The sequence below is a fragment of the Carassius carassius genome, chromosome 8 (genome assembly GCF_963082965.1).
Source record: "Carassius carassius chromosome 8, fCarCar2.1, whole genome shotgun sequence".
In the NCBI taxonomy this organism is placed as follows: domain Eukaryota; kingdom Metazoa; phylum Chordata; class Actinopteri; order Cypriniformes; family Cyprinidae; genus Carassius; species Carassius carassius.
Genome location: NC_081762.1, coordinates 35,585,004 through 35,601,984, shown reverse-complemented (window position 1 = coordinate 35,601,984; position 16,981 = coordinate 35,585,004). Strand labels below are relative to the sequence as shown.

Below are 16,981 nucleotides of genomic sequence, written 5' to 3'. Positions count from 1 at the left end.
TCCTCCCAAAACTTTTGGATGGATCGTTCAGAAGCCGAAAAGAGGTAGCTCTCCCCGTCGGGGAATCGAACCCCGGTCTTCCGCGTGACAGGCGGAGATACTGTCCACTATACTAACGAGGAGCTGTGCATGTTGCTGTTTCTCCCCCAACCGACGCTACTGCACCGACATAACTGAACAATGCATGGCTTTTTCTGACGCTGACACAGCCCTAGCACCGTCAAATTCCGGATGGACCCATCATTAGCTAAAGTGGCATTACATTTGGAACACTACCCGTTGCAGGGGTCATTGTTTGGACTCTTTTTTTTTTTTTTTTTTAAATAGTGCTTTAAACAAAAAGGATTGTGTCAATGCAACTGAACAACATTAATTAGGAACACAGTGCGTCAATAAAGCAAAATGACAGTTAAAGGCATTTCGTCATTGAAATCGATGATGTCATCATTCAGCTAAGTTCAGTTTAAATAGTATCTGTGCAATAATTTTCAATCAAGTCAACGATATCGCTGTACATGAAGTGTCCCCAGCTATGCCTGCCAGAGGCGACAGAGGCAAGGAACCAAAACTCGATCGGTGAAAAAATGGAGAAAAAACCCGGTGAGAAACCAGGCTCAGTCGGGGAGACAGTTCTCCTCTGGTCAGAAGAAACCAGCAAATCAGCTCCAGGCTGCAGAAAAGTCAGACTGTGCAGAAGAATCATCTGTTTCCTGTGGTCTTGTCCTGGTGGTCGTCTAAGACAAGGTCTTTACAGGGGATCTGTATCTGGGGCTCATCTAGTTGTCCCGGTCTCCGCTGTGTTTCAGGGCCATAGAGGTCCTTTCTAGGTGTTGATCCACCATCTTGTCTGGATACTGACTGGATCCGGGTGACTGAAGCGGCCCACTGATCTGGATACAGAATGGATCTGGTGGCTACGGTGACCTCGGAATAAGGGATTTCTTTGAAAGACTCTTTTATTCATATAAGATTTTCTCCAACTTTTCAGATGGAGGCATGAGAAAGAGATTGCCTTGATTGGGCTTGTGGTTATTGGTGGACCGAGGACAGAGCTACAACAAAATGCAATAGCAGAATCAATTTGGCCGTCCGCCAACACGCTGCAGGAGGGCGTGCCACTGGTCATCGTCTGTATTTGCACTCTCTGCGTTTGCGCTGTCAGCACTTAGTGTTTATTTAGCTGGCATGGGAAGGCAGCACTTTCTTGTACGTGACGGGAAGCAAACTCTGGAAGGCTCTCTTTAGTGACGGGTCCAAACAAAGATCTCATCAGCTCCTCTAGCCCTATCGGCGACTCGTGCACTTCGAGCCTTCTTAACGACGGCGCAAGTGGCTGACTGCTGACTGCGTTGGTGGTATAGTGGTGAGCATAGCTGCCTTCCAAGCAGTTGACCCGGGTTCGATTCCCGGCCAACGCATGTCCTTTGGCTCGGGCTGATGTCGACGCAGAACTCCTTCTGTGACCTGTGGCTCCTCCCAAAACTTTTGGATGGATCGTTCAGAAGCCGAAAAGAGGTAGCTCTCCCCGTCGTGGAATCGAACCCCGGTCTTCCGCGTGACAGGCGGAGATACTGTCCACTATACTAACGAGGAGCTGTGCATGTTGCTGTTTCTCCCCCAACCGACGCTACTGCACCGACATAACTGAACAATGCATGGCTTTTTCTGACGCTGACACAGCCCTAGCACCGTCAAATTCCGGATGGACCCATCATTAGCTAAAGTGGCATTACATTTGGAACACTACCCGTTGCAGGGGTCATTGTTTGGACTCTTTTTTTTTTTTTTTTTTTAAATAGTGCTTTAAACAAAAAGGATTGTGTCAATGCAACTGAACAACATTAATTAGGAACACAGTGCGTCAATAAAGCAAAATGACAGTTAAAGGCATTTCGTCATTGAAATCGATGATGTCATCATTCAGCTAAGTTCAGTTTAAATAGTATCTGTGCAATAATTTTCAATCAAGTCAACGATATCGCTGTACATGAAGTATCCCCAGCTATGCCTGCCAGAGGCGACAGAGGCAAGGAACCAAAACTCGATCGGTGAAAAAATGGAGAAAAAACCCGGTGAGAAACCAGGCTCAGTCGGGGAGACAGTTCTCCTCTGGTCAGAAGAAACCAGCAAATCAGCTCCAGGCTGCAGAAAAGTCAGACTGTGCAGAAGAATCATCTGTTTCCTGTGGTCTTGTCCTGGTGGTCGTCTAAGACAAGGTCTTTACAGGGGATCTGTATCTGGGGCTCATCTAGTTGTCCCGGTCTCCGCTGTGTTTCAGGGCCATAGAGGTCCTTTCTAGGTGTTGATCCACCATCTTGTCTGGATACTGACTGGATCCGGGTGACTGAAGCGGCCCACTGATCTGGATACAGAATGGATCTGGTGGCTACGGTGACCTCGGAATAAGGGATTTCTTTAAAAGACTCTTTTATTCATATAAGATTTTCTCCAACTTTTCAGATGGAGGCATGAGAAAGAGATTGCCTTGATTGGGCTTGTGGTTATTGGTGGACCGAGGACAGAGCTACAACAAAATGCAATAGCAGAATCAATTTGGCCGTCCGCCAACACGCTGCAGGAGGGCGTGCCACTGGTCATCGTCTGTATTTGCACTCTCTGCGTTTGCGCTGTCAGCACTTAGTGTTTATTTAGCTGGCATGGGAAGGCAGCACTTTCTTGTACTTGACGGGAAGCAAACTCTGGAAGGCTCTCTTTAGTGACGGGTCCAAACAAAGATCTCATCAGCTCCTCTAGCCCTATCGGCGACTCGTGCACTTCGAGCCTTCTTAACGACGGCGCAAGTGGCTGACTGCTGACTGCGTTGGTGGTATAGTGGTGAGCATAGCTGCCTTCCAAGCAGTTGACCCGGGTTCGATTCCTGGCCAACGCATGTCCTTTGGCTCGGGCTGATGTCGAAGCAGACCTCCTTCTGTGACCTGTGGCTCCTCCCAAAACTTTTGGATGGATCGTTCAGAAGCCGAAAAGAGGTAGCTCTCCCCGTCGGGGAATCGCACCCCCGGTCTTCCGCGTGACAGGTGGAGATACTGTCCACTATACTAACGAGGAGCTGTGTATGTTGCTGTTTCTCCCCCAACCGACGCTACTGCACCGACATAACTGAACAATGCATGGCTTTTTCTGACGCTGACACAGCCCTAGCACCGTCAAATTCCGGATGGACCCATCATTAGCTAAAGTGGCATTACATTTGGAACACTACCCGTTGCAGGGGTCATTGTTTGGACTCTTTTTTTTTTTTTTTTTTTAAATAGTGCTTTAAACAAAAAGGATTGTGTCAATGCAACTGAACAACATTAATTAGGAACACAGTGCGTCAATAAAGCAAAATGACAGTTAAAGGCATTTCGTCATTGAAATCGATGATGTCATCATTCAGCTAAGTTCAGTTTAAATAGTATCTGTGCAATAATTTTCAATCAAGTCAACGATATCGCTGTACATGAAGTGTCCCCAGCTATGCCTGCCAGAGGCGACAGAGGCAAGGAACCAAAACTCGATCGGTGAAAAAATGGAGAAAAAACCCGGTGAGAAACCAGGCTCAGTCGGGGAGACAGTTCTCCTCTGGTCAGAAGAAACCAGCAAATCAGCTCCAGGCTGCAGAAAAGTCAGACTGTGCAGAAGAATCATCTGTTTCCTGTGGTCTTGTCCTGGTGGTCGTCTAAGACAAGGTCTTTACAGGGGATCTGTATCTGGGGCTCATCTAGTTGTCCCGGTCTCCGCTGTGTTTCAGGGCCATAGAGGTCCTTTCTAGGTGTTGATCCACCATCTTGTCTGGATACTGACTGGATCCGGGTGACTGAAGCGGCCCACTGATCTGGATACAGAATGGATCTGGTGGCTACGGTGACCTCGGAATAAGGGATTTCTTTAAAAGACTCTTTTATTCATATAAGATTTTCTCCAACTTTTCAGATGGAGGCATGAGAAAGAGATTGCCTTGATTGGGCTTGTGGTTATTGGTGGACCGAGGACAGAGCTACAACAAAATGCAATAGCAGAATCAATTTGGCCGTCCGCCAACACGCTGCAGGAGGGCGTGCCACTGGTCATCGTCTGTATTTGCACTCTCTGCGTTTGCGCTGTCAGCACTTAGTGTTTATTTAGCTGGCATGGGAAGGCAGCACTTTCTTGTACGTGACGGGAAGCAAACTCTGGAAGGCTCTCTTTAGTGACGGGTCCAAACAAAGATCTCATCAGCTCCTCTAGCCCTATCGGCGACTCGTGCACTTCGAGCCTTCTTAAGGACGGCGCAAGTGGCTGACTGCTGACTGCGTTGGTGGTATAGTGGTGAGCATAGCTGCCTTCCAAGCAGTTGACCCGGGTTCGATTCCCGGCCAACGCATGTCCTTTGGCTCGGGCTGATGTCGAAGCAGACCTCCTTCTGTGACCTGTGGCTCCTCCCAAAACTTTTGGATGGATCGTTCAGAAGCCGAAAAGAGGTAGCTCTCACCGTCGGGGAATCGAACCCCGGTCTTCCGCGTGACAGGTGGAGATACTGTCCACTATACTAACGAGGAACTGTGCATGTTGCTGTTTCTCCCCCAACCGACGCTACTGCACCGACATAACTGAACAATGCATGGCTTTTTCTGACGCTGACACAGCCCTAGCACCGTCAAATTCCGGATGGACCCATCATTAGCTAAAGTGGCATTACATTTGGAACACTACCCGTTGCAGGGGTCATTGTTTGGACTCCTTTTTTTTTTTTTAAATAGTGCTTTAAACAAAAAGGATTGTGTCAATGCAACTGAACAACATTAATTAGGAACACAGTGCGTCAATAAAGCAAAATGACAGTTAAAGGCATTTCGTCATTGAAATCGATGATGTCATCATTCAGCTAAGTTCAGTTTAAATAGTATCTGTGCAATAATTTTCAATCAAGTCAACGATATCGCTGTACATGAAGTGTCCCCAGCTATGCCTGCCAGAGGCGACAGAGGCAAGGAACCAAAACTCGATCGGTGAAAAAATGGAGAAAAAACCCGGTGAGAAACCAGGCTCAGTCGGGGAGACAGTTCTCCTCTGGTCAGAAGAAACCAGCAAATCAGCTCCAGGCTGCAGAAAAGTCAGACTGTGCAGAAGAATCATCTGTTTCCTGTGGTCTTGTCCTGGTGGTCGTCTAAGACAAGGTCTTTACAGGGGATCTGTATCTGGGGCTCATCTAGTTGTCCCGGTCTCCGCTGTGTTTCAGGGCCATAGAGGTCCTTTCTAGGTGTTGATCCACCATCTTGTCTGGATACTGACTGGATCCGGGTGACTGAAGCGGCCCACTGATCTGGATACAGAATGGATCTGGTGGCTACGGTGACCTCGGAATAAGGGATTTCTTTAAAAGACTCTTTTATTCATATAAGATTTTCTCCAACTTTTCAGATGGAGGCATGAGAAAGAGATTGCCTTGATTGGGCTTGTGGTTATTGGTGGACCGAGGACAGAGCTACAACAAAATGCAATAGCAGAATCAATTTGGCCGTCCGCCAACACGCTGCAGGAGGGCGTGCCACTGGTCATCGTCTGTATTTGCACTCTCTGCGTTTGCGCTGTCAGCACTTAGTGTTTATTTAGCTGGCATGGGAAGGCAGCACTTTCTTGTACGTGACGGGAAGCAAACTCTGGAAGGCTCTCTTTAGTGACGGGTCCAAACAAAGATCTCATCAGCTCCTCTAGCCCTATCGGCGACTCGTGCACTTCGAGCCTTCTTAACGACGGCGCAAGTGGCTGACTGCTGACTGCGTTGGTGGTATAGTGGTGAGCATAGCTGCCTTCCAAGCAGTTGACCCGGGTTCGATTCCCGGCCAACGCATGTCCTTTGGCTCGGGCTGATGTCGAAGCAGAACTCCTTCTGTGACCTGTGGCTCCTCCCAAAACTTTTGGATGGATCGTTCAGAAGCCGAAAAGAGGTAGCTCTCCCCGTCGGGGAATCGAACCCCGGTCTTCCGCGTGACAGGCGGAGATACTGTCCACTATACTAACGAGGAGCTGTGCATGTTGCTGTTTCTCCCCCAACCGAAGCTACTGCACCGACATAACTGAACAATGCATGGCTTTTTCTGACGCTGACACAGCCCTAGCACCGTCAAATTCCGGATGGACCCATCATTAGCTAAAGTGGCATTACATTTGGAACACTACCCGTTGCAGGGGTCATTGTTTGGACTCTTTTTTTTTTTTTTTAAATAGTGCTTTAAACAAAAAGGATTGTGTCAATGCAACTGAACAACATTAATTAGGAACACAGTGCGTCAATAAAGCAAAATGACAGTTAAAGGCATTTCGTCATTGAAATCGATGATGTCATCATTCAGCTAAGTTCAGTTTAAATAGTATCTGTGCAATAATTTTCAATCAAGTCAACGATGTCGCTGTACATGAAGTGTCCCCAGCTATGCCTGCCAGAGGCGACAGAGGCAAGGAACCAAAACTCGATCGGTGAAAAAATGGAGAAAAAACCCGGTGAGAAACCAGGCTCAGTCGGGGAGACAGTTCTCCTCTGGTCAGAAGAAACCAGCAAATCAGCTCCAGGCTGCAGAAAAGTCAGACTGTGCAGAAGAATCATCTGTTTCCTGTGGTCTTGTCCTGGTGGTCGTCTAAGACAAGGTCTTTACAGGGGATCTGTATCTGGGGCTCATCTAGTTGTCCCGGTCTCCGCTGTGTTTCAGGGCCATAGAGGTCCTTTCTAGGTGTTGATCCACCATCTTGTCTGGATACTGACTGGATCCGGGTGACTGAAGCGGCCCACTGATCTGGATACAGAATGGATCTGGTGGCTACGGTGACCTCGGAATAAGGGATTTCTTTAAAAGACTCTTTTATTCATATAAGATTTTCTCCAACTTTTCAGATGGAGGCATGAGAAAGAGATTGCCTTGATTGGGCTTGTGGTTATTGGTGGACCGAGGACAGAGCTACAACAAAATGCAATAGCAGAATCAATTTGGCCGTCCGCCAACACGCTGCAGGAGGGCGTGCCACTGGTCATCGTCTGTATTTGCACTCTCTGCGTTTGCGCTGTCAGCACTTAGTGTTTATTTAGCTGGCATGGGAAGGCAGCACTTTCTTGTACGTGACGGGAAGCAAACTCTGGAAGGCTCTCTTTAGTGACGGGTCCAAACAAAGATCTCATCAGCTCCTCTAGCCCTATCGGCGACTCGTGCACTTCGAGCCTTCTTAACGACGGCGCAAGTGGCTGACTGCTGACTGCGTTGGTGGTATAGTGGTGAGCATAGCTGCCTTCCAAGCAGTTGACCCGGGTTCGATTCCCGGCCAACGCATGTCCTTTGGCTCGGGCTGATGTCGAAGCAGAACTCCTTCTGTGACCTGTGGCTCCTCCCAAAACTTTTGGATGGATCGTTCAGAAGCCGAAAAGAGGTAGCTCTCCCCGTCGGGGAATCGAACCCCGGTCTTCCGCGTGACAGGCGGAGATACTGTCCACTATACTAACGAGGAGCTGTGCATGTTGCTGTTTCTCCCCCAACCGACGCTACTGCACCGACATAACTGAACAATGCATGGCTTTTTCTGACGCTGACACAGCCCTAGCACCGTCAAATTCCGGATGGACCCATCATTAGCTAAAGTGGCATTACATTTGGAACACTACCCGTTGCAGGGGTCATTGTTTGGACTCTTTTTTTTTTTTTTTTTTTTTTTTAAATAGTGCTTTAAACAAAAAGGATTGTGTCAATGCAACTGAACAACATTAATTAGGAACACAGTGCGTCAATAAAGCAAAATGACAGTTAAAGGCATTTCGTCATTGAAATCGATGATGTCATCATTCAGCTAAGTTCAGTTTAAATAGTATCTGTGCAATAATTTTCAATCAAGTCAACGATATCGCTGTACATGAAGTGTCCCCAGCTATGCCTGCCAGAGGCGACAGAGGCAAGGAACCAAAACTCGATCGGTGAAAAAATGGAGAAAAAACCCGGTGAGAAACCAGGCTCAGTCGGGGAGACAGTTCTCCTCTGGTCAGAAGAAACCAGCAAATCAGCTCCAGGCTGCAGAAAAGTTCGACTGTGCAGAAGAATCATCTGTTTCCTGTGGTCTTGTCCTGGTGGTCGTCTAAGACAAGGTCTTTACAGGGGATCTGTATCTGGGGCTCATCTAGTTGTCCCGGTCTCCGCTGTGTTTCAGGGCCATAGAGGTCCTTTCTAGGTGTTGATCCACCATCTTGTCTGGATACTGACTGGATCCGGGTGACTGAAGCGGCCCACTGATCTGGATACAGAATGGATCTGGTGGCTACGGTGACCTCGGAATAAGGGATTTCTTTAAAAGACTCTTTTATTCATATAAGATTTTCTCCAACTTTTCAGATGGAGGCATGAGAAAGAGATTGCCTTGATTGGGCTTGTGGTTATTGGTGGACCGAGGACAGAGCTACAACAAAATGCAATAGCAGAATCAATTTGGCCGTCCGCAAACACGCTGCAGGAGGGCGTGCCACTGGTCATCGTCTGTATTTGCACTCTCTGCGTTTGCGCTGTCAGCACTTAGTGTTTATTTAGCTGGCATGGGAAGGCAGCACTTTCTTGTACGTGACGGGAAGCAAACTCTGGAAGGCTCTCTTTAGTGACGGGTCCAAACAAAGATCTCATCAGCTCCTCTAGCCCTATCGGCGACTCGTGCACTTCGAGCCTTCTTAACGACGGCGCAAGTGGCTGACTGCTGACTGCTGACTGCGTTGGTGGTATAGTGGTGAGCATAGCTGCCTTCCAAGCAGTTGACCCGGGTTCGATTCCCGGCCAACGCATGTCCTTTGGCTCGGGCTGATGTCGAAGCAGAACTCCTTCTGTGACCTGTGGCTCCTCCCAAAACTTTTGGATGGATCGTTCAGAAGCCGAAAAGAGGTAGCTCTCCCCGTCGGGGAATCGAACCCCGGTCTTCCGCATGACAGGCGGAGATACTGTCCACTATACTAACGAGGAGCTGTGCATGTTGCTGTTTCTCCCCCAACCGACGCTACTGCACCGACATAACTGAACAATGCATGGCTTTTTCTGACGCTGACACAGCCCTAGCACCGTCAAATTCCGGATGGACCCATCATTAGCTAAAGTGGCATTACATTTGGAACACTACCCGTTGCAGGGGTCATTGTTTGGACTCTTTTTTTTTTTTTTTTTTAAATAGTGCTTTAAACAAAAAGGATTGTGTCAATGCAACTGAACAACATTAATTAGGAACACAGTGCGTCAATAAAGCAAAATGACAGTTAAAGGCATTTCGTCATTGAAATCGATGATGTCATCATTCAGCTAAGTTCAGTTTAAATAGTATCTGTGCAATAATTTTCAATCAAGTCAACGATATCGCTGTACATGAAGTATCCCCAGCTATGCCTGCCAGAGGCGACAGAGGCAAGGAACCAAAACTCGATCGGTGAAAAAATGGAGAAAAAACCCGGTGAGAAACCAGGCTCAGTCGGGGAGACAGTTCTCCTCTGGTCAGAAGAAACCAGCAAATCAGCTCCAGGCTGCAGAAAAGTCAGACTGTGCAGAAGAATCATCTGTTTCCTGTGGTCTTGTCCTGGTGGTCGTCTAAGACAAGGTCTTTACAGGGGATCTGTATCTGGGGCTCATCTAGTTGTCCCGGTCTCCGCTGTGTTTCAGGGCCATAGAGGTCCTTTCTAGGTGTTGATCCACCATCTTGTCTGGATACTGACTGGATCCGGGTGACTGAAGCGGCCCACTGATCTGGATACAGAATGGATCTGGTGGCTACGGTGACCTCGGAATAAGGGATTTCTTTAAAAGACTCTTTTATTCATATAAGATTTTCTCCAACTTTTCAGATGGAGGCATGAGAAAGAGATTGCCTTGATTGGGCTTGTGGTTATTGGTGGACCGAGGACAGAGCTACAACAAAATGCAATAGCAGAATCAATTTGGCCGTCCGCCAACACGCTGCAGGAGGGCGTGCCACTGGTCATCGTCTGTATTTGCACTCTCTGCGTTTGCGCTGTCAGCACTTAGTGTTTATTTAGCTGGCATGGGAAGGCAGCACTTTCTTGTACGTGACGGGAAGCAAACTCTGGAAGGCTCTCTTTAGTGACGGGTCCAAACAAAGATCTCATCAGCTCCTCTAGCCCTATCGGCGACTCGTGCACTTCGAGCCTTCTTAACGACGGCGCAAGTGGCTGACTGCTGACTGTGTTGGTGGTATAGTGGTGAGCATAGCTGCCTTCCAAGCAGTTGACCCGGGTTCGATTCCCGGCCAACGCATGTCCTTTGGCTCGGGCTGATGTCGAAGCAGACCTCCTTCTGTGACCTGTGGCTCCTCCCAAAACTTTTGGATGGATCGTTCAGAAGCCGAAAAGAGGTAGCTCTCCCCGTCGGGGAATCGAACCCCGGTCTTCCGCGTGACAGGTGGAGATACTGTCCACTATACTAACGAGGAGCTGTGTATGTTGCTGTTTCTCCCCCAACCGACGCTACTGCACCGACATAACTGAACAATGCATGGCTTTTTCTGACGCTGACACAGCCCTAGCACCGTCAAATTCCGGATGGACCCATCATTAGCTAAAGTGGCATTACATTTGGAACACTACCCGTTGCAGGGGTCATTGTTTGGACTCTTTTTTTTTTTTTTTTTTAAATAGTGCTTTAAACAAAAAGGATTGTGTCAATGCAACTGAACAACATTAATTAGGAACACAGTGCGTCAATAAAGCAAAATGACAGTTAAAGGCATTTCGTCATTGAAATCGATGATGTCATCATTCAGCTAAGTTCAGTTTAAATAGTATCTGTGCAATAATTTTCAATCAAGTCAACGATATCGCTGTACATGAAGTGTCCCCAGCTATGCCTGCCAGAGGCGACAGAGGCAAGGAACCAAAACTCGATCGGTGAAAAAATGGAGAAAAAACCCGGTGAGAAACCAGGCTCAGTCGGGGAGACAGTTCTCCTCTGGTCAGAAGAAACCAGCAAATCAGCTCCAGGCTGCAGAAAAGTCAGACTGTGCAGAAGAATCATCTGTTTCCTGTGGTCTTGTCCTGGTGGTCGTCTAAGACAAGGTCTTTACAGGGGATCTGTATCTGGGGCTCATCTAGTTGTCCCGGTCTCCGCTGTGTTTCAGGGCCATAGAGGTCCTTTCTAGGTGTTGATCCACCATCTTGTCTGGATACTGACTGGATCCGGGTGACTGAAGCGGCCCACTGATCTGGATACAGAATGGATCTGGTGGCTACGGTGACCTCGGAATAAGGGATTTCTTTAAAAGACTCTTTTATTCATATAAGATTTTCTCCAACTTTTCAGATGGAGGCATGAGAAAGAGATTGCCTTGATTGGGCTTGTGGTTATTGGTGGACCGAGGACAGAGCTACAACAAAATGCAATAGCAGAATCAATTTGGCCGTCCGCCAACACGCTGCAGGAGGGCGTGCCACTGGTCATCGTCTGTATTTGCACTCTCTGCGTTTGCGCTGTCAGCACTTAGTGTTTATTTAGCTGGCATGGGAAGGCAGCACTTTCTTGTACGTGACGGGAAGCAAACTCTGGAAGGCTCTCTTTAGTGACGGGTCCAAACAAAGATCTCATCAGCTCCTCTAGCCCTATCGGCGACTCGTGCACTTCGAGCCTTCTTAACGACGGCGCAAGTGGCTGACTGCTGACTGCGTTGGTGGTATAGTGGTGAGCATAGCTGCCTTCCAAGCAGTTGACCCGGGTTCGATTCCCGGCCAACGCATGTCCTTTGGCTCGGGCTGATGTCGAAGCAGAACTCCTTCTGTGACCTGTGGCTCCTCCCAAAACTTTTGGATGGATCGTTCAGAAGCCGAAAAGAGGTAGCTCTCCCCGTCGGGGAATCGAACCCCGGTCTTCCGCGTGACAGGCGGAGATACTGTCCACTATACTAACGAGGAGCTGTGCATGTTGCTGTTTCTCCCCGAACCGACGCTACTGCACCGACATAACTGAACAATGCATGGCTTTTTCTGACGCTGACACAGCCCTAGCACCGTCAAATTCCGGATGGACCCATCATTAGCTAAAGTGGCATTACATTTGGAACACTACCCGTTGCAGGGGTCATTGTTTGGACTCTTTTTTTTTTTTTTTTTTTTTTTTAAATAGTGCTTTAAACAAAAAGGATTGTGTCAATGCAACTGAACAACATTAATTAGGAACACAGTGCGTCAATAAAGCAAAATGACAGTTAAAGGCATTTCGTCATTGAAATCGATGATGTCATCATTCAGCTAAGTTCAGTTTAAATAGTATCTGTGCAATAATTTTCAATCAAGTCAACGATATCGCTGTACATGAAGTGTCCCCAGCTATGCCTGCCAGAGGCGACAGAGGCAAGGAACCAAAACTCGATCGGTGAAAAAATGGAGAAAAAACCCGGTGAGAAACCAGGCTCAGTCGGGGAGACAGTTCTCCTCTGGTCAGAAGAAACCAGCAAATCAGCTCCAGGCTGCAGAAAAGTTCGACTGTGCAGAAGAATCATCTGTTTCCTGTGGTCTTGTCCTGGTGGTCGTCTAAGACAAGGTCTTTACAGGGGATCTGTATCTGGGGCTCATCTAGTTGTCCCGGTCTCCGCTGTGTTTCAGGGCCATAGAGGTCCTTTCTAGGTGTTGATCCACCATCTTGTCTGGATACTGACTGGATCCGGGTGACTGAAGCGGCCCACTGATCTGGATACAGAATGGATCTGGTGGCTACGGTGACCTCGGAATAAGGGATTTCTTTAAAAGACTCTTTTATTCATATAAGATTTTCTCCAACTTTTCAGATGGAGGCATGAGAAAGAGATTGCCTTGATTGGGCTTGTGGTTATTGGTGGACCGAGGACAGAGCTACAACAAAATGCAATAGCAGAATCAATTTGGCCGTCCGCAAACACGCTGCAGGAGGGCGTGCCACTGGTCATCGTCTGTATTTGCACTCTCTGCGTTTGCGCTGTCAGCACTTAGTGTTTATTTAGCTGGCATGGGAAGGCAGCACTTTCTTGTACGTGACGGGAAGCAAACTCTGGAAGGCTCTCTTTAGTGACGGGTCCAAACAAAGATCTCATCAGCTCCTCTAGCCCTATCGGCGACTCGTGCACTTCGAGCCTTCTTAACGACGGCGCAAGTGGCTGACTGCTGACTGCTGACTGCGTTGGTGGTATAGTGGTGAGCATAGCTGCCTTCCAAGCAGTTGACCCGGGTTCGATTCCCGGCCAACGCATGTCCTTTGGCTCGGGCTGATGTCGAAGCAGAACTCCTTCTGTGACCTGTGGCTCCTCCCAAAACTTTTGGATGGATCGTTCAGAAGCCGAAAAGAGGTAGCTCTCCCCGTCGGGGAATCGAACCCCGGTCTTCCGCATGACAGGCGGAGATACTGTCCACTATACTAACGAGGAGCTGTGCATGTTGCTGTTTCTCCCCCAACCGACGCTACTGCACCGACATAACTGAACAATGCATGGCTTTTTCTGACGCTGACACAGCCCTAGCACCGTCAAATTCCGGATGGACCCATCATTAGCTAAAGTGGCATTACATTTGGAACACTACCCGTTGCAGGGGTCATTGTTTGGACTCTTTTTTTTTTTTTTTTTTTAAATAGTGCTTTAAACAAAAAGGATTGTGTCAATGCAACTGAACAACATTAATTAGGAACACAGTGCGTCAATAAAGCAAAATGACAGTTAAAGGCATTTCGTCATTGAAATCGATGATGTCATCATTCAGCTAAGTTCAGTTTAAATAGTATCTGTGCAATAATTTTCAATCAAGTCAACGATATCGCTGTACATGAAGTATCCCCAGCTATGCCTGCCAGAGGCGACAGAGGCAAGGAACCAAAACTCGATCGGTGAAAAAATGGAGAAAAAACCCGGTGAGAAACCAGGCTCAGTCGGGGAGACAGTTCTCCTCTGGTCAGAAGAAACCAGCAAATCAGCTCCAGGCTGCAGAAAAGTCAGACTGTGCAGAAGAATCATCTGTTTCCTGTGGTCTTGTCCTGGTGGTCGTCTAAGACAAGGTCTTTACAGGGGATCTGTATCTGGGGCTCATCTAGTTGTCCCGGTCTCCGCTGTGTTTCAGGGCCATAGAGGTCCTTTCTAGGTGTTGATCCACCATCTTGTCTGGATACTGACTGGATCCGGGTGACTGAAGCGGCCCACTGATCTGGATACAGAATGGATCTGGTGGCTACGGTGACCTCGGAATAAGGGATTTCTTTAAAAGACTCTTTTATTCATATAAGATTTTCTCCAACTTTTCAGATGGAGGCATGAGAAAGAGATTGCCTTGATTGGGCTTGTGGTTATTGGTGGACCGAGGACAGAGCTACAACAAAATGCAATAGCAGAATCAATTTGGCCGTCCGCCAACACGCTGCAGGAGGGCGTGCCACTGGTCATCGTCTGTATTTGCACTCTCTGCGTTTGCGCTGTCAGCACTTAGTGTTTATTTAGCTGGCATGGGAAGGCAGCACTTTCTTGTACGTGACGGGAAGCAAACTCTGGAAGGCTCTCTTTAGTGACGGGTCCAAACAAAGATCTCATCAGCTCCTCTAGCCCTATCGGCGACTCGTGCACTTCGAGCCTTCTTAACGACGGCGCAAGTGGCTGACTGCTGACTGCGTTGGTGGTATAGTGGTGAGCATAGCTGCCTTCCAAGCAGTTGACCCGGGTTCGATTCCCGGCCAACGCATGTCCTTTGGCTCGGGCTGATGTCGAAGCAGACCTCCTTCTGTGACCTGTGGCTCCTCCCAAAACTTTTGGATGGATCGTTCAGAAGCCGAAAAGAGGTAGCTCTCCCCGTCGGGGAATCGAACCCCGGTCTTCCGCGTGACAGGTGGAGATACTGTCCACTATACTAACGAGGAGCTGTGTATGTTGCTGTTTCTCCCCCAACCGACGCTACTGCACCGACATAACTGAACAATGCATGGCTTTTTCTGACGCTGACACAGCCCTAGCACCGTCAAATTCTGGATGGACCCATCATTAGCTAAAGTGGCATTACATTTGGAACACTACCCGTTGCAGGGGTCATTGTTTGGACTCTTTTTTTTTTTTTTTTTTTAAATAGTGCTTTAAACAAAAAGGATTGTGTCAATGCAACTGAACAACATTAATTAGGAACACAGTGCGTCAATAAAGCAAAATGACAGTTAAAGGCATTTCGTCATTGAAATCGATGATGTCATCATTCAGCTAAGTTCAGTTTAAATAGTATCTGTGCAATAATTTTCAATCAAGTCAACGATATCGCTGTACATGAAGTGTCCCCAGCTATGCCTGCCAGAGGCGACAGAGGCAAGGAACCAAAACTCGATCGGTGAAAAAATGGAGAAAAAACCCGGTGAGAAACCAGGCTCAGTCGGGGAGACAGTTCTCCTCTGGTCAGAAGAAACCAGCAAATCAGCTCCAGGCTGCAGAAAAGTCAGACTGTGCAGAAGAATCATCTGTTTCCTGTGGTCTTGTCCTGGTGGTCGTCTAAGACAAGGTCTTTACAGGGGATCTGTATCTGGGGCTCATCTAGTTGTCCCGGTCTCCGCTGTGTTTCAGGGCCATAGAGGTCCTTTCTAGGTGTTGATCCACCATCTTGTCTGGATACTGACTGGATCCGGGTGACTGAAGCGGCCCACTGATCTGGATACAGAATGGATCTGGTGGCTACGGTGACCTCGGAATAAGGGATTTCTTTAAAAGACTCTTTTATTCATATAAGATTTTCTCCAACTTTTCAGATGGAGGCATGAGAAAGAGATTGCCTTGATTGGGCTTGTGGTTATTGGTGGACCGAGGACAGAGCTACAACAAAATGCAATAGCAGAATCAATTTGGCCGTCCGCCAACACGCTGCAGGAGGGCGTGCCACTGGTCATCGTCTGTATTTGCACTCTCTGCGTTTGCGCTGTCAGCACTTAGTGTTTATTTAGCTGGCATGGGAAGGCAGCACTTTCTTGTACGTGACGGGAAGCAAACTCTGGAAGGCTCTCTTTAGTGACGGGTCCAAACAAAGATCTCATCAGCTCCTCTAGCCCTATCGGCGACTCGTGCACTTCGAGCCTTCTTAAGGACGGCGCAAGTGGCTGACTGCTGACTGCGTTGGTGGTATAGTGGTGAGCATAGCTGCCTTCCAAGCAGTTGACCCGGGTTCGATTCCCGGCCAACGCATGTCCTTTGGCTCGGGCTGATGTCGAAGCAGACCTCCTTCTGTGACCTGTGGCTCCTCCCAAAACTTTTGGATGGATCGTTCAGAAGCCGAAAAGAGGTAGCTCTCACCGTCGGGGAATCGAACCCCGGTCTTCCGCGTGACAGGTGGAGATACTGTCCACTATACTAACGAGGAGCTGTGCATGTTGCTGTTTCTCCCCCAACCGACGCTACTGCACCGACATAACTGAACAATGCATGGCTTTTTCTGACGCTGACACAGCCCTAGCACCGTCAAATTCCGGATGGACCCATCATTAGCTAAAGTGGCATTACATTTGGAACACTACCCGTTGCAGGGGTCATTGTTTGGACTCTTTTTTTTTTTTTTAAATAGTGCTTTAAACAAAAAGGATTGTGTCAATGCAACTGAACAACATTAATTAGGAACACAGTGCGTCAATAAAGCAAAATGACAGTTAAAGGCATTTCGTCATTGAAATCGATGATGTCATCATTCAGCTAAGTTCAGTTTAAATAGTATCTGTGCAATAATTTTCAATCAAGTCAACGATATCGCTGTACATGAAGTGTACCCAGCTATGCCTGCCAGAGGCGACAGAGGCAAGGAACCAAAACTCGATCGGTGAAAAAATGGAGAAAAAACCCGGTGAGAAACCAGGCTCAGTCGGGGAGACAGTTCTCCTCTGGTCAGAAGAAACCAGCAAATCAGCTCCAGGCTGCAGAAAAGTTCGACTGTGCAGAAGAATCATCTGTTTCCTGTGGTCTTGTTCTGGTGGTCGTCTAAGACAAGGTCTTTACAGGGGATCTGTATCTGGGGCTCATCTAG

General features: G+C 48.0%; 15 non-coding genes across 15 annotated transcripts; 9 read left to right on the top strand and 6 right to left on the bottom strand.

Moving 5' to 3' along the window:
- Nucleotides 1–50: 50 nt before the first annotated feature.
- trnad-guc (transfer RNA aspartic acid (anticodon GUC)) lies at nt 51–122 on the bottom strand. Its single transcript has one exon. It is a non-coding gene; the product is annotated as a tRNA-Asp (tRNA).
- A 1,224-nt stretch (nt 123–1,346) lies between these two features.
- trnag-ucc (transfer RNA glycine (anticodon UCC)) lies at nt 1,347–1,418 on the top strand. Its single transcript has one exon. It is a non-coding gene; the product is annotated as a tRNA-Gly (tRNA).
- Nucleotides 1,419–4,291: 2,873 nt separating this feature from the next.
- Nucleotides 4,292–4,363, top strand: trnag-ucc (transfer RNA glycine (anticodon UCC)). The gene has a single exon. It is a non-coding gene; the product is annotated as a tRNA-Gly (tRNA).
- A 1,395-nt stretch (nt 4,364–5,758) lies between these two features.
- Nucleotides 5,759–5,830, top strand: trnag-ucc (transfer RNA glycine (anticodon UCC)). Its single transcript has one exon. It is a non-coding gene; the product is annotated as a tRNA-Gly (tRNA).
- Nucleotides 5,831–5,933: 103 nt separating this feature from the next.
- Nucleotides 5,934–6,005, bottom strand: trnad-guc (transfer RNA aspartic acid (anticodon GUC)). Its single transcript has one exon. It is a non-coding gene; the product is annotated as a tRNA-Asp (tRNA).
- Nucleotides 6,006–7,226: 1,221 nt separating this feature from the next.
- On the top strand, nt 7,227–7,298 carry trnag-ucc (transfer RNA glycine (anticodon UCC)). Its single transcript has one exon. It is a non-coding gene; the product is annotated as a tRNA-Gly (tRNA).
- A 103-nt stretch (nt 7,299–7,401) lies between these two features.
- trnad-guc (transfer RNA aspartic acid (anticodon GUC)) lies at nt 7,402–7,473 on the bottom strand. The gene has a single exon. It is a non-coding gene; the product is annotated as a tRNA-Asp (tRNA).
- A 1,237-nt stretch (nt 7,474–8,710) lies between these two features.
- On the top strand, nt 8,711–8,782 carry trnag-ucc (transfer RNA glycine (anticodon UCC)). The gene has a single exon. It is a non-coding gene; the product is annotated as a tRNA-Gly (tRNA).
- Nucleotides 8,783–8,885: 103 nt separating this feature from the next.
- On the bottom strand, nt 8,886–8,957 carry trnad-guc (transfer RNA aspartic acid (anticodon GUC)). Its single transcript has one exon. It is a non-coding gene; the product is annotated as a tRNA-Asp (tRNA).
- Nucleotides 8,958–11,652: 2,695 nt separating this feature from the next.
- Nucleotides 11,653–11,724, top strand: trnag-ucc (transfer RNA glycine (anticodon UCC)). Its single transcript has one exon. It is a non-coding gene; the product is annotated as a tRNA-Gly (tRNA).
- A 103-nt stretch (nt 11,725–11,827) lies between these two features.
- trnad-guc (transfer RNA aspartic acid (anticodon GUC)) lies at nt 11,828–11,899 on the bottom strand. The gene has a single exon. It is a non-coding gene; the product is annotated as a tRNA-Asp (tRNA).
- Nucleotides 11,900–13,136: 1,237 nt separating this feature from the next.
- Nucleotides 13,137–13,208, top strand: trnag-ucc (transfer RNA glycine (anticodon UCC)). Its single transcript has one exon. It is a non-coding gene; the product is annotated as a tRNA-Gly (tRNA).
- Nucleotides 13,209–13,311: 103 nt separating this feature from the next.
- trnad-guc (transfer RNA aspartic acid (anticodon GUC)) lies at nt 13,312–13,383 on the bottom strand. The gene has a single exon. It is a non-coding gene; the product is annotated as a tRNA-Asp (tRNA).
- A 1,225-nt stretch (nt 13,384–14,608) lies between these two features.
- Nucleotides 14,609–14,680, top strand: trnag-ucc (transfer RNA glycine (anticodon UCC)). The gene has a single exon. It is a non-coding gene; the product is annotated as a tRNA-Gly (tRNA).
- A 1,400-nt stretch (nt 14,681–16,080) lies between these two features.
- trnag-ucc (transfer RNA glycine (anticodon UCC)) lies at nt 16,081–16,152 on the top strand. Its single transcript has one exon. It is a non-coding gene; the product is annotated as a tRNA-Gly (tRNA).
- Nucleotides 16,153–16,981: the final 829 nt, after the last annotated feature.